Here is a 21,285-nt window from a genome sequence, read left to right on the forward strand (position 1 = left end):
TCACGTTCGTCACCGTTGTCCCTCTCATCTCTTGGGTTTCTGCTCCTGAAAAAGGGGGATTAGCACGGGAGTTCTCCCGTTTTACCAGGAGAACTAATAATTAACGCACAAACAAATACCTTAAACTATTTTTTTATTTAATCACTTACACTAATACACAGTCTCTCTCTTCACAATACACGACACAACGCTTCACCTCGTCCTCTGGACTGCGCTGCAGCGACTCCGCCTCGCACCACGCGAGCCGTGAGCGCACTCTACCACGTCCGGCTCGTCCTGTTTCAGGAGGGACTCCTGCTCGTCCTAGACCTACACTATACTATGCACACACTCACACTCCATCTCCAATCTCACACACTACTGTACTCTCTCTCTCTCTCTCTCTCTTTCTCCGTTGGCCAAGATTAGAGCTCCTCTTTCGCCGGCAGACACCAGACCGATTGCCCTTCCACCAGCGCTGTCAAAGGTTTTCGAACGGATCCTCCACCAGCAGATTGTCCGGCACTTGCACAGACATGGTCTTTTAGACCCACGATAAGCTGGGTTTAGAAGCGGCCACAGTACACAGACTGCTTTGCTCAGGGTCACGGACGATATAAGGATAGCCATTGATCAACGTAAGGTGACCCTGTTAGTCCTGTTTGACTTCTCGAGGGCCTTCGAACTTGTACCTCATGACAAATTGCTGCAAAAACTTCACAGATTGGCCTTTGACAATCTTGCAATTGCGTTTATTAGGTCCTATCTGTCAGGCCGGGTTCAGGCGGTCGGTGCCGAGGGTCGTGCTCTATCTGAATTTAGACCGGTTGAGGCTGGTGTTCCGCAAGGGAGTGTGTTGGGACCTCTGTTGTTTGCGCTTTTTATTAATGATCTGCCACGTGTTCTCAAACACTGCTCCCATATGATTTACGCGGACGACATCCAGATCTACCTACACTGTTTTCTGGCTGACCTGGAGGGGGGTGCTGCACTGTCGTCGGAGGACGGGTCTGCGGTTGTCAACTGGTCGGTGGAGAATGGCCTTGCCTTTAATACTAAGAAGACCAAAGTGATGCTGCTGGGTAGCCAGATATATACGTCGCAGTTTGATCTGGCTGACCTTCCACGGGTTAGAATTGGCCCTTGTCACGTTTTATGGAAGTGTCAAAAACCTTGGGATACTTATCTCCCCCACTTTGAACTGGACAGCACATGTTAATGGAGTCGTACAGCGCGTTCACTTTGCCCTTAGGTCCCTCAAATTCTATAGGCATGCATTGACCCCTCCCGTTCGTAAGCTGTTGGTTAAAAACCTGGTGTTTCCTCACCTTGATTATGCCTGCGCGGTGTGTACAGTTCTAGACGCAACAAGGAACTTAAAGCTCCAGAGAGCGCTCAATGCCTGTGTGCGCTTTGTTATTGGTGGTCTCCCTAGAAGAGCGCACGTTACCCCGCATAGGCTCAAACTTCAATGGCTATCCGTAGCCAGAAGGCGTCAACTTTTTATGGGCCTACTTGCGTTCAAAACCATCAAACATCAATGCCCTGACTACCTGTTCTCGATTTTTTCGCTAACTGAATATCGTCCGTTAGCCCGAGTGCCTACCCATCGAGCTTTGCCCCCCTTGCAAATACCGAACCAGCGCACACAGGCACTCAGAGATTCGTTTCATGTACAGGCATCATACCTGCTGAATTTTCTTGCGCCCTTTTCCTTTGATTTGTCGCTCACTGCTTTCAAGACTGCTTTTTGATAGGCTGTTGGAGTTTCATATACACGACTGGGAGATCCGAGTCGTGGAGGAGAGTCTGCCTACTGATCAATAGTTATCATGTTTTTCTCTTCCCTCACCTTATATCCTTTCCCGTGTCAAACTCGATATGAATATGATAATATTTACCCTCCTCTCAAACCTGACAGCCTTAGCACCGCTGTTGCCGTGTGGGTACCTGTAAGCTGCTTATACGATATCTTGTGAATTTAGTATTACTTTATTTCTTGTTTATTTTTACAGTTTAGTCTATATTACCTGCTTTTTTGACCTTACCTTTGTTTGATTTGCCGAACTTGTATTTATATATTTGTTAATTTTCACCTATAGTGACTGCATCATATGTTGAGAGAGCGATTTTTTACTATATCATGCTGTTCTTTAACATTTGTACAATCCTGATAGGCCATATGGGGTTTTACCCTAAGGTCATAAATAAAAACCTTCAACCTTCAACCTTCTCTCTCTGTTCGACGATGCCTCTCTCTCTCTCTCGACTCTTCTATCTACACACAACAAAACGCGCGAACAATGGCGACACTCCCAAGCATGCACCTCGCGGTCTCTTGTACACCTCGTCTCGTCAACCCAAACTCTCTCTCTCTCTCTCTCTCGCACTGTCTATACTACTCTCTCTCTCTCTCTCTCTTTAATCACAGAGAGAATCGTTAACTCACACACCTAGGCCTGCGCCTGTGCCAACCATTACCTACATTATTCAATGTGCGCATGCCTTGATTCACTGCGTACAGCGATTGCCATTTGACGTCTGCTACAAACTGTTGGTGTTTTCCTGACGGCTGCCGTAGTGCCGTGTAAAGTGCCTTGACTGCGCTACCTGCCTTGCCACGCCGCCTGCTTCAGCTACTCTACTACTACTCGTTTACTTCTATTTTTATTATATTTTTTTTAATACGCATGCATTCATGCCAAACGACTGCCTAATTTGTAATATATGCAAACAACTTATTTTAGGGAACCACACCAGAGCCGTCTGCACGCAATGCTCAGAGACGTTCCACTCGTTTTGCTCAACAACACCTGACTTCACAAACCGCAAGCGTCCATCCTGCTGCATTGCACAACAATTTCTTCACATCTACCTACTGACCTGCAATAGCGAATCTACACACAACCGTCCCCACAACACCTGCTTGTAACACCCCTCCGGCCTCGACACTTTTCCCTTCTTCCACAACTAAACGCCTCCTCTCACCCCCATCACCACTATCATCACAAATCTCTAAGGCCTCCCGATTCATCAACTTCTCAAGCACTCCAACCACATCTGACTCATCTCTCTCCCCTGACTCATCAATCATCACACAAATGTCGAACATCCCCTCAAATGCTATTCCATCACTCCCAAATCCCACTCCACCACCGTTACCACAGGATACCCCAGACTGGTTCCGGAGTTTTTATACGATCTACTTAGGTAATAACCATGAACTGATGTCCACAATCGGAGGCTACGAGTCTCGTCTTAGCGCTCTTGAGGCCAGGGCGGCATTAACAGATTCTATGGAGATTCGTTTTATTGGAATCCCCGCCTCCTCTCCTGAGCATTGCAAATCACAAGTGACTAAGGTCCTCGTTGCCATAGGCCTACCAGATTGTGCCAATCTCATAATCCGAATTAGACCATGGGTTGGAAAATCACAACCGGCCCTCGCAGCCTCAATGGCCACTCCCTCAAGTAACATCACTCAGCCTCACTCGCTTGTGGCCGAATTTGCCACTGCGAGGGTTCGGGACCTGATTGTGTCTCAGTCTTATCGACTGAGGAACGTCCGAGCCCAGGATCTTTTCGGGACCGGTGGCAGTACCCCCATCTTTTGTTGCCCTCTTTGGCTGGCTCACATACATTGCCTTTTACTTAAGGCAAGAGAGGCACAGCGACGCCTTAATTACTTGCCACCGATAGTCAAGGACTTATGTGTTTTTATGCGACCCAGCCGCTCAGCCGATCTCATACCCATCTCTTCGATTGAAGATCTTGTCCATCTACCTCCCCAACCTGCCCCACCCCAACGATGACTAAACACAGCTAATCACGCTCCCCCCATTCATCAATCAACAAACTCCATCACTGTCATCCACGCCAACATAAACCGTCTCAACCATCCACATCACACACAACTCGAACTTTGAGCTGCTGACAGGTCCCCAGATGTTATTGCGGTTACTGAGACCTTTCTTACGCCAGATACGCTGGATGAGGTTGTCGGCATCCGTGGCTACTCCCTGTTTCGGGTTGACAGAGCAGGGAAGGAAGGGGGTGGTGTTGGCGCCTACATTCGGGATTCCTTCAAGACAACAATTCTTGCCAGCTCGGACCCAGAATTTTATAACACACCAGAATTCCTTATCCTCAAAATAGCAGTTGTTTTGCATAGAACACTTGTGGCCATTGTCTATCGACGCGCCGCAGCATCTCTTTCACACCACTTTTTTGACACACTTTCAGATCATCTACCGGCTTACTCTAATATCATTATCACTGGCGATCTCAACATCAACATGCTCACTTCATCCATCTCTTCTCAGTTTCTCTCCACTATGATCTCAGAATACTACCTACACTTGGTTCCTTCCAATCTGACACACCATGCCTTCTACCACAATAACCCCTCGCACACCTGGATAGATATCTTTATTATAAAAGACCCAACCTCGCTAATTCGCTACCAACAGTCCACCGCACCCTTCATAGCCGGTCATGACTGGATCGAAATCACCCTTCGTTTTCTCCATATACCAAGTATAACCAAAACTATTACAGCCCACAACCTCAAACACATAAACTCCGAAGCACTCTCATTCCATATCACACCATCCCTCTCATCTCTAATCAATTCATGCACCCAACCAAACCCGCAATCTCTCGACACCCTGACAACTCTTTTCTCAACCACTATACTTGAAGCCTTTGACAGACTGGCTCCAAACAGACGGATCACCTTGTCATCGCGAAGAAAGCCGTGGGTCACTCATCAGATCAGGGACATGATGTTAGTGAGAGACAGGGCGTATCGTGATGCCAGACGGTCTGGCCTGTCAACAGATATTGAGCGCTATCGCCGCCTCTGCAGCAGGGTATCGAATAGTCTCTCCACTGCTAAAAACTCCCACTTCGCTCACCTCATAAATTCATCCCGAAATTCAAAAGATAAATGGACCGCCATTCGCAAACTCAACCTCACCAGTCAAAACCTTCCATCGCCCACACAGCTCTTTTCCCCGGATACTCTTATCTTTACATTTTCCATCGTCCTCGCATCTACTTCACCACTCACTTCACTCAACCTAAATACATTACTTCGCACCCCTCCTCCTCACTCTTCGACACCAGTCTTTCATTTTGAACCCACAACATCTGACGAAATACTTCACACCATCACCACATCCTCATCTAAAGCAATTGGACATGATGGTATATCGAACTCAATGCTTCGCCTTACTCTCGGTTTCATCCTACCCTTTCTCACATTTCTATTCAATAGCCTAATACAACATTCGCACTTCCCCACCCTCTGGAAGAGTGCACTGTTGCTCCCCCTGGCTAAAATGCGTCACCCCTCCTCCCCATCTGATACGCGTCCCATAGCGTCTCTTTCCGAACTTTCAAAAGCATTTGAACGTATTTTATCCTCACAGCTCTCTAAATTCATCTTATCCAATAATCTTCTAAATCCCCGTCAATCTGGCTTCAGGAGGGGGCACAGCACTCAGACCGCCCTTCTTGGCGTAACTGAAGACATTAGAGAAGCAATAAACTGTCAGGAGGTCACCATACTAGTTCTTCTCGACTTCTCTAAAGCTTTCGACACTGTCCCCCACCTGCAACTTCTCCACAAATTAAAAAATCTCAATCTCTCCAATAGTGCTCTAACTCTTCTCCATAGCTACCTTTCTAATCGTCAACAAGCCATCGGGGGGGGGGGGGGGGTAACGGAAAATCCATATCCAACTGGCGACCTGCTCTCACGGGTGTTCCTCAGGGAAGTGTCCTTGGCCCTCTCCTATTCTCCTTGTATATAAATGACCTCCCCGCCTCTCTCTCTTATTCTAAACATATGATTTACGCTGACGACACCCAAATATACCTTCATTGTCCATTTGCGTCCATTAATGAGGCCATTGCCCGCCTGAATCGTGACCTTGAAGCCATTGCGGCCTGGGCTCATTGTAACGGCCTAAGTCTCAATCCGCGGAAATCCAAGGCCATGGTTCTCGGCAGCCTCGCCTACATCTCACGCCTAGATCTATCATCCCTCATACCCATTCATATTCATGGCATCGCGATCCCTGTTGTGGAGAAGGCATTGAACCTGGGCGTTGTTTTCACCCCCACACTCCACTGGTCCCCACAGATTAATAAGATCAACCAGAAAGTACATAACACACTCCGTTCCCTGCGATTCAATAGACATGCCCTAACTCGTACCTTACGCAAATCTCTGATCGAATCTCTGGTCTTTCCGCATCTGGACTATGCTTCATCGGTTTTCTTTCGACTGGATGTCACGCGCAATCTAAAAATGCAGAGAGCCATTAATGCTTGTGTCCGCTTCGTAGCCAGCAATATTCCCAGAGATGCTCATATTACACCATTACGGTTGGAACTGGGCTGGCTCTCTGCTCGACGTAGACGTGAGTACCACTTGGGGTGTCTTGCCTTCAACATAATTCGCATCCCTATGAAAATCTATATAGATGGATTCATAAACAATTTTATATGGAATGATCCGTATTGGAATCCATCAAACAAAGACAGCGATTACTTCTACAAAAAAAATACGCACTTTTAAATGTATGTTGATCGAATAACTTTGAATTTATACTTGTGCTTAAAACACATAAGGCCTGATCTGTAAAATAGTATTAAGGATATCTGCCTGAGTAATGTATACCAAAAAATTGTGTCCAATTATGTACACAAGTATCAACATTTAATGATGTACAACGAAAATACATCCATATAGGAATCTTTATTCATATTACTGCTAAATATAATAAGTGCTAAATACATTTTACACTTACGCTGAATGCAGAAATGACAAGTGGATACATCTATATAAAAATCCATATAAATTGATTCATAAGGAAATCCAAATGGATAAGTCCATATGGAAATTCATATATAGAATTACTCTAATTACATATTTTATTCTTACACTGCTATTATGACAAAATAAAAAATCCAGATATAAAATACATATAGATTGTTCCATATGGATCCATTAATGGGGAAATCTTTATTCAAATTAATGCGATATATAAGTGCTGTATGCATTTTACACTCACGCTGAATGCAGATATGACGAATAAATTAGTCTATATAAAAACCCATATTAATAAGTCCATATAAAAATGTTTATGTATAATTACTCTTATTGTATATTGTATTTTTTCACTGCTCATCTGACAAAACAAAGATTCCAGATATAAAATCCATATGGAAATTAATATGGATAAGTCAATATCAAAATCAATATAGATAATTACTCTTATTATATATTTCATTCTCCCACTACTATTCTGACAAAAAAGAAATTCCAGATATCAAATCAATATGGATTGTTCCATATGGATCCATTCATATGGAAATCCACATGGATCAGTCTATATAAAAATCCATATGGATATTTATTTTTATCGTATATTTTTTTCTTACATTGATATTCTGACAATACAAAAATTCCAGTTATAAAATCCGTATGGATTGTTCCATATGGATTTGTCCGTATGAAAATCTTTATTTAAATAATTGCGAGATATTATTAGTGCTACATGCACTTGACACTTGTGCTGAATGCAGGTATAGCAAATGGATATGTCTATATAAAAATTTATATAGAAATCCATATAGATAAAACTGTATAAAAATCTATTCGGATATTTACTCTTGTTGTATATTCTATTAATACACTGCTATTATGACATAAAAATTCCAGACACAAAATCCATATGGATTGTTCCATATGGATCCATCCATATAAAAATCTATATGGAAATCCACATGGATAAGTCTATATAAAAATCCATATGGATAATTACGCTTATCGTATATTTTATTGTTACAATGATATTCTGGCAATATAAAAATTCCAGTTATAAAATCCATGTGGATTGTTTTATATGGATCTACCCATATAGAAATCTTTATTTAAATGTTTTCTAAATATTATTAGTGCCACATGCATTTTACACTTATGCTGAATGCAGGCTTATAGCAAATGGTTCTGTCTGTATAAAAATCCATATGGAAATCCATATAGATAAATCTATATAAAACTCTATTCGGATAATTACTCTTATTGTGTATTCTATTCTTACACTGCTATTATGACAAAATAAAAATTCCAGATAAAAATCCTTATGGATTGTTCCATATGGATCCATCCATATGGAAATCTTCAATCTAATAAATGCGGAATATCATTAGTGCTAAATGCATTTTACGCTTATGCTTAATGCAGTGATGACAAACGCATACGTCTATGTGAAAATCCATATGGATTAATCCACATGGAAATTTAATTGGATGAATCCATATGGAAATCCATATGGATTTTGTTCCAAAACGCCATATGGATTTCCATATGGATCCTTTTGATTGCGCGCCTTCATTGCCCCACATACCTCGCCGATCGTTTTCGCCTTGCATCCCACTCAGTCACTAATTCCCGCACCCTAAGCTGCCCACAACCCCTGCTTATCGTCCCTTCCTCCCGCACCCGTGCTCGCGACGATTCCTTCTACATTCAAGCATCTGATCTCCTGAATTCACTTTTTCCAATAAACCTTGCCAATCACTCATATTCATCATTCCAAATCCTACTCCATAATACCCTCTTACAGCGCGACCAGAGCGAGTGGATCGAACGTGTTGAGCGGAATTGTGCTCGCATAGCGCAAACAGTGCTTTAACTTTGACCTCAAACTAATAGCGGACGCTCTGACGTGGTTAAATAACCTTTCCCATCACACATAATATACAACACCATAGCCCAACTCTGACATCTAGCCTCTAACGACTCCTCCTTGCACCAACCATCATTCACTTTATCTCGCCTACCTCACCCTCCAGTCCTTCACCAGCTCTCTCCCCACCTGACTTCTCTGCATATAAATTCCTCCTCCTATCCCTCTTAACTCCCCAACCACTAACCATCCTCACTCACCTCATCTCTTCTATTGATAGCCTACTCTAGCCTTCTCGCATCACACAACCTTCAAAACGCCTTCCTTCGCATCTCCACAGCCCCCACACCCTTCCGCTTATCAATCTACCAATTGTATCTACACTCTCAGCTTTCACACGCATTCACTTTACCCTGTTATGTTGTTCTACCTTTTATTTTTAGTTTTAAGTGGCTTACATTTATTTACCTTGCGCTCAAGTCAGATTAATCCTTCAATTTGTAATCTTACACTTTGCTCTCTTACTGCAATTTGATCGCTTGCTACAATTCTAGCTTATTGAAATTAGTTTTAAGTCTGCTTATCTTATTGTATTATACTTTTTGGCCAGATGGGGGTCTTCCCCAAGGCATAATAAACACTCTAAACACTCTAAACTCCAGTGCCGGATTTACCTAAGGCGGGGCCCCAAGCAACTTCAGGATTTTGGGGCCCTCGTTTTGAAATTTAAGTTGCCCCCCTTCATAAAATTATGAAATAAAAAGTACAAATGTAATATTGCATTATAAATATATTACTCAAATTTCTTATAACTATCTAAGAACTTTCCTACTTTTTTCAGTCGCAAATTGATGAATAACATCATCAAAGTTGAGGTTTCGAAGCTTGTCTTTTTCGATAAACAGTAAAGCTAAATCACTAACTTTTTCTTGACCCATGATAGAACGTAAATAATTGTTGATTCGTTTTAATGCGCTGAACGATCTCTCCCCTGTACTATTAGCTATCGGCAGTGTTAGGAATAATCTAATGAGACATTCAACGTTTGGAAACGCCGAAAACAATTCGTCATTAAAAAGAATCTGGTACAAATCGACAAATAATTTACGAGACTCGGTTCCGTACACTTGTTTCACATAAATGTGAAAATTTTGAATCTCAGTCACAATGTCTAAATTAACATCATTTGGATAGTCTTTTATCAGTCTTTCTAAACTTTCCATGATTTTATCCTTCGACGCATCTAAATTGACAAGGGAAGAAAATTTATCAGCGACATCAGTGTATGCCGTAGCACGTTGTCGCAAGTTGGTTGACAAAGAATCAATCATCGGAATAAAAGATTTTATCCGAAAATTATCACGTGGAGGCAGATTTTCTAGAGCATCTGGAGCAAGACAGTCGTTGCATTGCGTCTTTCTGCGTCTTGTTCTTTGCGTGCTCGCTTTATAATCATCACCAGGAACAAGCTCTTTTGCTTTCGCCTCGACATTCGAAAATACATCATGATGATTCTCAACGTACGTAATCAACGCAGTGTACAAGTGCGCGCAGGTTTCGAGAGAAATCGATGGGTTTTGTAAAATAGCTGATACTTTATGAAATTCGTGAAGAACTGATTTCCAAAAAATCATCATGAAAACGAATTCAAGTATCTCCATACTATTAACTAAACTTGATGCTTGGTTACGCGTGTCGCCGTCGAGTGTACAATCATTAGCGATATTTTGTAAAGTATCAGCTATTTTATCGTAGTTCTCCGAAACAGATGTCACAGACTTCGACTGCGCACTCCAGCGAGTTTTTGACAATGTTTTAACGGTTAAAGCGTGTGGACCTAAACACTTTTCGAGGCGAGCCCATCGTTTTGTTGAACCCGAAAAGAACACATAAATGGCTTGGATTGTACCAAAAAAATTTACAGCCTCTAAGTCTTTCCATCAACCAACAGTTACCTCAAGTGGCAGACGCCGCTATGCGGCGTCTGGTACTCGACTCCGCACCAGTGATGCCAGACGGTACTGCGAAGTTGCACATGCGCAGAAGAGCTTAATGCTCATTCGCCAGTACAGCAGCGCGCTGCTTAAAGTAGGCCCCACCTCAGCTCTCTCTTTAGCTTCCCCACTCCAGCCTCCCCCAGATGGTTAACCCAAGCCTTCCCTAACAACTTATATACTGCTTCAGTATCACGTAGGAGGAAGTTGTCGGTAGCTGAGTGGGCTAGCGCACATGGTGATTTTGCTCACTTAATCTTCGAATCTCAGCAGCGCAATTTTTTTTTTTTTTTTTTTTTTTTTTAAACTACGCATTAAATTTAAATACGTACATGATATATAATAATTTTAAAAAATATAACTCTCCTGATTTATATGATAAAGTGATTATTAATCAGGTGAAATTTATATTTTCAGTATATTCTACGGACTGAAAGTATTAATTTTTTTTTTTTTCATTAATTAAGTACGAAATTAAGAAATAGTTATTTTTCATGTTTTATACGCAAGATGTACTTTTATACATTTATTTTAGAAAATACTAACAGCCTCCCGTCTCGGCTTCCCCGAGACTTACTAAATGAAACACCGTAGTGTGTTGACATAAAATGTGAAACGTTTTTCAGTTAAAAAATTTTACATTTATTCCTGACACTTCTCAGAACAAAAATCTTCTTATTAAAAAATATTTGTTTGCAATCCATACAGTTTATTTGGTCAAATAATAAGCTGTAAAAATTAAAAAATTATAATTATGCTGAAAAGTACCATGCGTTCCTTATGCCATAAAATAATCGTTGGCCATAAGAAACGGTTGATTTGCAGTTCCTCCCGTATAATTTACGAAAAGGGCTATTTTTTAAAGCTGTTAAGATTTTAAACTCCTAAAAAATATATATTAAAAAAATTTTTTTTCTCTTATCTCACAACTTTATTACCAGAGCAACAAAGTCCTGAAGCTTAATCTCTACATTGTTTATTGCCACAAAAATACAAATATGTTTCCTACTTATTTAAAGATTTTAATTTAGATCTTTAAAGATTTAAGAGATTACTGTGAGGGTAAAATGAAAAGCTGATCCCTCACGTAATGGATTCTTTGTTTGGCGATTTTGGCTGTTCCAATCTTGATAAATTTTCTGCGTCAGTTTCTTGACGCCTCAAATTGTATTCATTAGATACATTTGAAGTTTTCTTTACAATATACCCTGTTGCGACTCTTAGCATACTCACGACTTTTGTGACCCCTAAAGGCTGTTTTCTGTCAACTCTGTTAAGTTCTAATATATTTGTTGGCAAGATAGTTTAGCGTCCGGTGGCCCTAAAAAAGAACGGTGAACTTCTTAAGTGAACTCTTTCTTGACTGAAGTTAACAACAATTGTGACTGCCTGGATACCTCAGGGTGATCTTCTCTGGCCTGATGTTGAAGCCCCAGACTGATTGGGAGAAAAATTACTAAGTCCGAAACTTTGGGGCTAGTCGTAGTGCTCTTTTTTAACAGCTCCTAATATAACGTCGAAAACGTTGGTGTCTAAAGCACCTTTTTTTTGCAGACTCGGTTGTTTTGATGATCTAAGATGGAGAGATTAGTAGAAATTGGTTCGTAATGCTTGCCCGCTAGAGACTCCCGTTGGCTCAAGTCTTTTTTCCTTCATAGCTGTTAGGTTCACCCAGCGCAGACCTTGGAGTGGATCGGTGATTCCTGGTTGAATGCTTAGAGTCGTGAGGGTAATATAGGTGCTAATAGTCGCAACAGGGTATATTGTAAAGAAAACTTCAAATGTATCTAATGAATACAATTTGAGGCGTCAAGAAGCTGACGCAGAAAATTTATCAAGATTGGAACAGCCAAAATCGCCAAACAAAGAATCCATTACGTGAGGGATCAGCTTTTCATTTTACCCTCACAGTAATCTCTTAAATCTTTAAAGATCTAAATTAAAATTTTTAAATAAGTAGGAAACATATTTGTATTTTTGTGGCAATAAACAATGTAGAGATTAAGCTTCAGGACTTTGTTGCTCTGGTAATAAAGTTGTGAGATAAGAGAAAAAAAATTTTTTTAATATGTATTTTTTAGGAGTTTAAAATCTTAACAGCTTTAAAAAATAGCCCTTTTCGTAAATTATACGGGAGGAACTGCAAATCAACCGTTTCTTATGGCCAACGATTATTTTATGGCATAAGGAACGCATGGTACTTTTCAGCATAATTATAATTTTTTAATTTTTACAGCTTATTATTTGACCAAATAAACTGTATGGATTGCAAACAAATATTTTTTAATAAGAAGATTTTTGTTCTGAGAAGTGTCAGGAATAAATGTAAAATTTTTTAACTGAAAAACGTTTCACATTTTATGTCAACACACTACGGTGTTTCATTTAGTAAGTCTCGGGGAAGCCGAGACGGGAGGCTGTTAGTATTTTCTAAAATAAATGTATAAAAGTACATCTTGCGTATAAAACATGAAAAATAACTATTTCTTAATTTCGTACTTAATTAATGAAAAAAAAAAAAAATTAATACTTTCAGTCCGTAGAATAAACTGAAAATATAAATTTCACCTGATTAATAATCACTTTATCATATAAATCAGGAGAGTTATATTTTTTAAAATTATTATATATCATGTACGTATTTAAATTTAATGCGTAGTTTAAAAAAAAAAAAAAAAAAAAAAAAAAATTGCGCTGCTGAGATTCGAAGATTAAGTGAGCAAAATCACCATGTGCGCTAGCCCACTCAGCTACCGACAACTTCCTCCTACGTGATACTGAAGCAGTATATAAGTTGTTAGGGAAGGCTTGGGTTAACCATCTGGGGGAGGCTGGAGTGGGGAAGCTAAAGAGAGAGCTGAGGTGGGGCCTACTTTAAGCAGCGCGCTGCTGTACTGGCGAATGAGCATTAAGCTCTTCTGCGCATGTGCAACTTCGCAGTACCGTCTGGCATCACTGCTCGGCACGCGATATTGAGCATACAAACACAAGCGACCGAAGCGCCAGCTACGCGCGCGAAAGGCTGTTTTGAACCAATAAGTTCAAATTGTTTCAGCAACAATAACTGATCAAAATTAATCGCATATTGGATTTTTTTTTTCATTTTATCTTTTCCAGTTCTCCTGAAAATTTTTTCAATATTTTGCAATTTTCGGGGCCCCTGTCCTAGCGGGGCCCCAAGCAAAAGCTTCCTTTGCTTCCCGATAAATCCGCCACTGGACACCTCGTCGTCCTGGGAGAACACAGCAGCTTCCTTACTCGCACGCACACTCCTCTCTCTTTTCTCAACACTCTCCGCACCTTCTCGAAAACTCTCTAAACTCTCTCTCTCTCTCTCTTAACTCTCGCCACGAAACCCCGCAAAATCACCGAAGCTCTCACTGCTCGCGCTTAAGCGCGAAGCTCGAGGCTCTACTCCAGACTGACTCACAATCTCTCGTTCGAGCAATGGCCGCCACCGCTGCTGCTGCCACGTATCTCCTCTCGCAGTCACTCTTGACATAGCAGCTGCTATGTGTCCCGGTAGTCGTGTTCATGTTTTCTTGTCCTTTCTCGCTGGCGCTGCTGCGTCTCTGTGGCTCAACTGTTTGTCCGTTGGCGTCCTCGTCCCCTCCTCTCAGCGTGTGTATACTGCTCCCGAAAAACAAACAGTTCGGAGAAGCGTCAAATTAATGCTCTTTGTATACACGTTGTATGAGCAAGAGCATTTTGGGACATAGAGGCCATTTTGCCTCGTTACATAAGGACGTACGTAGCGATAAAAATTATTGGGAAAAGTGTACTTTACGACTCCCTGAGTCTGCGTATACATAGATAGACAACTCGCTTAAGCTCTGAGTTAGAAATTTGTTGTTCAAGTGGGTGTTTTATGTTTTTTTTAACGTGTTTTTTCGGCTGATTACGGGAAAAATAATTTAAAAAACTTTTTAATTAATGGATCAATGTGAAAATCGTGTCTGAAGTTTATTTTGCTTATATATCTTTAACAGTAACAGATACGACACAAATTAAGACACCAGCGTGTAGGGTGGAAGATTTCCTATCGATTTGATCTATTACATGTGTTTGAACAAGCGCGAAATTATGCTAAAAAAATTAATTAAGCATTTTCTACACTTGCTGTAAGAGTGAGTGAGGAGAGAGCAGCAGCCGTGACGAGCTACGATGCCTATACGAGCCATACTCCCCCTCCATGCTCTACTACATGCGTGCGTTGTATACGTAGATCATGGTGCGTGGAGAGAGAGAGAGAGAAGCAAGAGGGGAAACGGCAGCGAAAGCAAATGCTGGATTGAATTTTTCTTTTTCAGGTTGCGGGCCGCACACTAGAATATTTTTAAGTCTTGCTCAAAAAATATTTAATGATAAAAAAAAAGTCTCCGAGGAAAACGTTTTTTTCACGGTTCTTTGTATTTCCAATTGATTGGTAATAGTGTCAAATGAAGTTTTTTTTTTCTTTCCTTTCTAGAAGTAGTAAAGTGAACTTTATCGTTATTTGGCTTTGGTAAACATGTGTGTTTAAGCATATTGTGCATGAACGTAAAAGAAAGATTTTATTTTTTGCATTTTTAACAATATTTCAGGAAAAAAATACAGTTTGCAATTCAAACGTTGCAAATATCTCGAATATTCTTTTCAGCTGAACCATTCCCAAACCAAAGCGTTTTTCTCGAGAGTGAGTCTGAGCAGTCACAGGTCGCAACATTGGAGCGAGGTTGCTGCCGAAGATGCTGCAGAAATTTTAAAGTAGTATCGCCGACTATTTTTTCAGTCAAATAGGTATATTAAAAACAGGTATAGTTTTTCCACGTACGTATACCCTTTTTGGCTCAAATTTGACTGAGCAGTTAGACATCGTGAACAATTCGTGAGTGATCCACGAAAGCTGATAAACTATTTCAATTCATGGCTAGTTAGAGTAATACCTCCGAGATTGATCGTATTACCTTCTTCTATTTAGCATGATGTATGTAACTTTTTTTTTCGCACCTACAGGTTACTGTAATCGCGCTCGCGGGGAAACTGGGGCTTATGACAACGTCGTTCTCGCAAGAACAGTCACCGGTCGCGACAGTAGAGCGAAGTTGCTGCCAAAGATACTGAAAAAATTATAAAGTAGTAGCGCCGACTATTTTTTCAATAAGATAGGTATAGTGTTTCCACGTACGTACACCCTTTTTGAGTTAACTGACTGACACCGTGAAAAATTCGGGAGTAGTCACATTTTGGTTGCACTGGTACTAAGTTGTAATTGGACATACTTTACTCCTAACTCATACGCAATAAGTTTTTTTTTTATGATCCAATGTATCAGCATTATGATTTTTTTGATCTTTTTTTTTGCTGGGTATCCGCATGTTACTTTTTGTATCAAGGTCAAGAAATTTACGGTGACTACTCTAGATTATCTTGGGACCCGGGTAGATTTACAGAATACGCGAATCATTGGCGCTCTTTATTGGAGACAATTGCCCTGTTGATTTTACATATAAGTAAAAAATGTGTAACTTCAGTTTTACATTCTGAATTACACTATTCAATGTTGCCCAAAACATATCATTACAATACGTATCATAGATCATGGATAGCATCTCCAAAGAATTGGAGATATGCTCGATATGTAAACAAGAGATTTTTTATTTGTATATGATTTAACTGACATTAAAGAAAAACAGATATCGAGTTTTAAATCAAAGAGTAAAATGAAAGACGATGACTATTGGCATGAGTGGGAAGGGAAAAAATTTTTAAAATTCCACGAAAAATGTAGAAGTAATTCGAAAAAAAAGCAGAAACACCTTCAAAAAAAGGAAAGTAACCCGAGATATTTATGTTCAAGTCACTTTACAGTAAGGTGATTTTGACGCTATTTCGGCACCATCAGAAACAGACATGCTTAATTTCCCGGCCCAGGTTGATCCTCTTAGCCAACCGAGTGACTTTAATTTCCAAGATTGCTGTTTTATTTGTGCTTTACCAGCCGATAAAAAAAAAGATGTTGTTCACACAATAACGAACGAGAATGTACTACAGTATTATGTTGATTTTTGCAGCAGAAATAATGACGAAAATGATAAAGTTATCATAGAAAGATTACAACGTGAACGTCTCGGGTATCCTCGGCGCTTGTATCATGCAACATGTAGAAGCCGTTTCTTATTTGCGCGTGTTAAAGAACCTTTAAAAATACGTAGACACACATCAAATTGATGAAGTTGTAGAAAAAGTATGCGAGCATATTCAAAATAGTGGTAAATTTCAGTTCTACTTGAACGAAATTGATGTACTCATTGATGATGCAGTTTCTAGAAAAACGTTATTCGACAGATTGAAAGCTCACTACAAAGAAAAAATTTGTATAGTGCAACGCGTAGGCAAACAGCCTGTGATATACTATTGAATTTCTAGTACAGAAAATATTTGCAGCAAGTGGTTTTTGGAAGAACAGAAAGTTGGAAAATTAAAAAAAAATGTCATCTTAACTACGTCAGCTCAAATTTTAAAAAATCGATGCCCTCTCAATAACTAGTACATCAAACAGTTACCTTCCTGCTGAAGAATTTCTAGACGAAATTAATTCTGATGTGCCACAAACATTGCAAGACTTTTTTGATGCAATACTTTTTAGTGACATAGAAAAGTCTAAACGGTCAGTTACGAAACGTGATAATATTCTTCATTCGATAATGACGTTACTTCGACCAAGGTTATTTTCATTAAGACTACAACCAACTCTCGATATTTACATTTTTAGAAAAACTGGGAAAAAACAAATTACAGATCTTCTTTACAAACTGGGAGTTTGCGCCTCTTACGATGCTGTTCAGTTATATGAATCATCAATAGTCATGGATCCACCAAAAAGAAAAATTTTACAAGATGCCTTTGTCCAGTTCGTTTTTGATTATACGGATCATAATGTTAATACTGTAGACGGCCGCGAAAAATTTCATTGTTTAGGTGGGATAGCTGGTTATACGCCATAATTTTCTGTACAGTTTAAAGGTGAATCCAAAAAAAAGAAACAAATTCTGAAAGTAAACATCATAGCTTTCCAAAATACAATTCCAACGGTTCCTTTTAAGGGTTTTAATTCAAATGCATTGAATAATTTTATTCTTAAATCGACGAAACACATGACATTTAGAAATCCGCCCGTCATTTTCCCATCTTACGGTGCATATCTATGGTGTAAAACTTTCAAAATTCCGATGGGATAAAAAAAAAAAAAAAAAGTAGGCGTTAGCGTGTGGTAGTTACATGAGTTAGTTGGGTAGGTGCATAGTACAGGATCAATAAGTAAATGAGTGATCAACCGAAAACTGGGTGGATCCAAGATCTGAACAAACAGCAAATTCTAGAAGAATTGCGAATTCGAAATATTCGAGGGGAAGTTTCGGAAATATTCGACATTCTTCGCGAGAGACTCAGAAAAGCGGTAAAAGCAGAGGCTGTAGTAAACAACCAGGAAGAAGTTATCGAAGAATCGGAAGAGGAGAGCAACATGTTGGACGGTAATAAAATTTCGTTTGAGTTAGATCGCGACGATTGGGAAACATTCGTAGAACAATTAGAGTTCTACATCATTGAAAAAAGTGTTGCTGACGACAAAAAGAAAGTGTCTATGCTAATGACTCGTGTTGACCAAGAGGCGTTCAAATTAATCAAGTAACTGATATCTCCGGCGAAAGTGTGTGAGAAAAAATTCGACGAAATTGTCAAGGTCATCACACAGCATTTCGAACCCAAGCCCTCGGAAGTCATGGAAAGATGTAATTTTCATCTAGCTAGGTAAGAGGCGGGAGAAAGTATTTTAGATTTCGTGGCAAAGCTAAAAAAACGAGCTCTGCATTGCAATTTCACAAATCTAGATGAAGCAATGTGGGACCAACTTGTATGCGGTATTCGTAGTATATAAGGACATTCGAATTAAACTATTCGAAGTAGATAAACTTACTTACAAAAATGCTCTACAAATTGCGACTTCGTACGAAGCAGCAGTCAAAAACGCATAAGCTTCATCTAATGCTTTAGATAACAAAGCAGCAAATAGCGAAATGTATAAGATTCACAGTAAGGCAACAAAAGAATCCGAAAGCCAAAAGAAAGAAAAGAAATCTATGACATGCTACTGCTGCGGTGAGGAAGGTCACATCAATAAAAACTGTAAGTTTCGGGAGTGCGAGTGTCGTCACTGCGGCAAGAAGAAGATAGCAGAAAAGAAAAAAGAAAAAGCAGTCAATCTATTGGATCAAGTAGACGCAATGGACGACAGCACATCTGATGACGACACCATGCAACTTTATTCACGCTTCACACAGAAGAGAATTTTTCCACGTACAAAGTACAAATGTAAACAAAGTTACTGAAAGCCAGGGAGCCAAAAGTTAAAATAAAAGTATTAAATCAGATTGTTTTGAAAAGGAAGCAGATAAGGCAAGACCATTGTATATTAAATTAAAAATAAATAACAAGATATTAAATTTAGAAATAGATACGGGCACTTTTGCCACGGTGTTCTCTAAAACCTTTTATGAAAAGCATTTTGGCAATCTAAAACTCTCAGAAACTTCAATTAACTTAAATGCTTACGAGGGTGTCCCATTACAAGCGTTAGGCAAACTCGAAAATCTGTGTGTTGAGTTCGAAAACAATAAACAAAAATTAAGTTGCCTAGTGCTGCCAGGGGAAGGGACTCCTCTAGTAGGTAGGCAATGGCTCGCGAAATTAAATATATGGCCATTGTTATATATGATATGACGGTTGTAATGTCGCGGAATATTGCCAATGTATCACCGTACTCGAGGTTTCACAAATACATGATTATTACTCATAGTATTCTATAGCAGTTAAATCCAAGTGTATTTATTTTATTGATCCCTTTTCACTCACCTCGTTCTAAGTCTTACCGATACTGATTTTGACTGTATACAGTTCTTTGAAAGCCTTCATCGGCTTTACCATGGATGGTTCTGGGTTAAAAGAACTCTGGTCTACCGTTTATGCCCCTCAGTCTGTGAAACACCTTATGTCTGGACATGCTTTTACTCGCGCACTCAAAGCTCACATTTTAACTTTTACTGCTATCAGTATGCACATATGCAAAAAGATCGATACCACTGATGCCGATAAAGACCATTTTTTCAAAATTTTTGAGACGATTTGGAATAAAGCAAGTGTCCAAAATTTAAGTGCACCTAAAGATACAAATTCTTTAATATAATATACAAGGGTTACAATCGAAAAATGCAATAGAGATTCGATTGTGTATCGTCCAACAAATTTTGTAATTTTGAAAATAAACTCCTTGGAACAGGAAGGGCCAACCTCTAAATTATGGCTTCAGTGTTTTAAGCTCGTCATTACAGCTTTACAATTTCTTGAAGCAGAACGTTTAGGTGATTTTAAATTGCATTTCCAAACTGTTCGAGCAATGCTGCCACTTTTTCACGCGACCGGACATTTTTCGTACGCAAAGTGTGCACAAATATATCTGCAAGACGCAGAAAAATTGGAAGAAATAATGCCTGAAAGTGACGATTGAGACTACACTCAACCGATTTTTTGGTGTTGATTTAGAACGTGGAAGAAGTGTTACGGTATGTGTAGTGTCTCGCTACTTATCAGCTATGCCAGCTGATTTTTCAATAATGGAATGCTTTGAAGATTTTTGCGGTATTAGATCTAAATCAAGTAAACAGCACACAGATTTAAATAGTAGCAGACGAATCCGGGATTTTGTATACATCAATAAATTACTTCAATGGCTGGATGATCACCAACCTTTTGCGCATTGTGATGATTTAAAATCACTTAGTACTGGTCTTATTGGTGATTCAAGAATAAATTGCCATATGGCAGTGGAAAAAGGCATAGAGAGCATGCAAAAAATTATTGGTAAAAAAATTGATTAATTATCATTGCCTCGGATTAACAACGTTAAATCTTTATTGGCTATAAAGAATAATAGTCACTTAAGCGATTCGTCCACCTTTACAGTAAATAAAAATTTATTGTTTCAAAGAATATCGGCAGTATTTGGTAATCAGGATGAAGAGAATAAACAAGATGCACTTTCCCCAGAATTGGCGCCATACACGCTAACATTATTTAATAATGACGGATGAATAAGAAAAACAACGAAATCAGATTTGTATAAAATAATTACATCTTCCCTGTGTTCACCATCGTTTTTGAAAGAATTTAAATACGTAGTAGATGGGGGATGGTTATTACACAAAGTCGTTTGGCCTCACAGCGTAGAATACAAACAAATATTTTCATTTTACCTGGAATACATTTGCAACAACTTTGACGAAAATTGTGTAGTCAATTTTGATGGATACAGCCAAATAAACATTGGGACAAATCGTACCAAAGGTTTGTCAGAAAGTCTTTCTAGTTATACTAATGGCTATAACTATTGTTTCTGTCTGACCTGATCTTAATTTCCAGATATCGTCGAAAAGAGAAAACGTCAGCAAACATTAACATCAATGAGACATCTTTAGTTAGTATGAGTCAACAAAAATTTTTATCGAATATTGAAAATAAATATCAGTTTGTCGAGTTGCTATCACAATTTTTAATCATCAATAACATAGTTTATA

The sequence above is a fragment of the Copidosoma floridanum genome, unplaced genomic scaffold (genome assembly GCF_036245765.1).
Source record: "Copidosoma floridanum isolate Cflo_tuat_1 unplaced genomic scaffold, Cflo_Japanese_pri ptg000034l, whole genome shotgun sequence".
Taxonomy (NCBI): domain Eukaryota; kingdom Metazoa; phylum Arthropoda; class Insecta; order Hymenoptera; family Encyrtidae; genus Copidosoma; species Copidosoma floridanum.